We start from the raw sequence: 1,466 nt of genomic DNA on the forward strand, positions 1-1,466 counted from the left end.
TATGAAATGACCATGAAATTTGACCAAAACTACAAACTTTGATTGGAGATTTCAAATTTTCTCGATCTGACTATTTAATATCATCTAATTGGACTAACAAACGAATGTGAATGATAATTTTGATGAACGAACTCCTAATGTAGTAAGTGTCTCATAGGAGACCTAGTTTTTATGAAACGGTCGTGAAATTTGACTAAAACTACAAACTCTGACCTGAGATTTTGAATTTTATCAATCCGACCATTCAATATCACCTAATTGGACTAACAAATGAATGATAATGAAAATTTTGACGATCGGACTCCGATTGTAGTTTTATGAAAGGGCCATAAAGTTTGATTACAGCAAGGGACTTTGACCGAAGATTTTGAATTTTATCGATCCGACTATTCAATATAAACTAATTGGACTAACAAATGAATGAGCATGAGAATTTTGATGATCATAGTTCGATTGTAATAACTGTCTCACATGAGACATAATTTTATGTAAGGGCTATGAAGTTCGACTAAAAGCACGCTTTGACCAGAGATTTTGAATTTTATCAATCCGACAGATAATAATAATATAATAATAATAATATAATTTGTCGTGCCACATTAGCCAAGAGATCAAACTTAAAACTACAAAGTCAACAAATAATTTTTTTAGGAAGCTCATTAGGCATAATCTAAACAGAGTTTGGTCTCAAATTAATCTAAACAGAGTTTGGTCTCATTGTAATCTAAACATGATACATATTGAAAAGCTTTGTCTGATCATAATGTAAATAGCTTCAGCAACACAACAGCTGAACAACACTACCAGCAGCATCACATCTCTCAAACTAGGCAAAACACATTTCCATTTGAACCTGCATTATTTTTTATCATTAAAAAAATATATATCGATAAGAGAAATCACATACTTGGAAATATATAATAAATCAAATTAACACAGTTAACTAATTGCATACCTGATAGTGCTTAACCTATATCCACAATTAACTCAAATCCTACAATGCAATAAATCAAAATTATGTTTTAATATTGACATTCTACTTTGGACCTTCTATTAAAATTTCTTTGTTTCAAAAATGAAATAAAACCAATATCAAACGTACCATAGAAAGGTTCCAATCATCGTTATCTTCGACAAACTCATCATCGACATAGTTAACGTTATTTTCAGAATGAGTTTGTGATTGTGCATTGGACTCTCCACGGTATTTACATGATACGCGGTTGTGACCCGTTAGTCCACATATTCCACATTAAAAAGTCTGAAATCAATATATTTGGTATATCTTATCTTATCACACATTACACTAAGCAGTCAGCTACCCTTATGTATCATTTGGAAGACAAAATAAAAGAATACTAGATCATATATTGTGCTCTACGACTTTTTGTTGAGAAATACTATTGTTATTTTATATTCTGATTTTGAAGTTCCTCGACTCAATTACTGATCATCTTTGGTTATCA

General features: G+C 30.8%; 1 long non-coding RNA gene across 1 annotated transcript; it reads right to left on the reverse strand.

Moving 5' to 3' along the window:
• Window positions 1–567: 567 nt before the first annotated feature.
• LOC123896769 lies at window positions 568–1,248 on the reverse strand. Its single transcript, XR_006804573.1, has 3 exons — window positions 1,103–1,248; window positions 956–994; window positions 568–853 (listed from the first exon to the last, which is right to left on the reverse strand). It is a non-coding gene; the product is annotated as an uncharacterized LOC123896769 (long non-coding RNA).
• Window positions 1,249–1,466: the final 218 nt, after the last annotated feature.

Source organism: Trifolium pratense, linkage group LG7 (assembly GCF_020283565.1).
Source record: "Trifolium pratense cultivar HEN17-A07 linkage group LG7, ARS_RC_1.1, whole genome shotgun sequence".
In the NCBI taxonomy this organism is placed as follows: domain Eukaryota; kingdom Viridiplantae; phylum Streptophyta; class Magnoliopsida; order Fabales; family Fabaceae; genus Trifolium; species Trifolium pratense.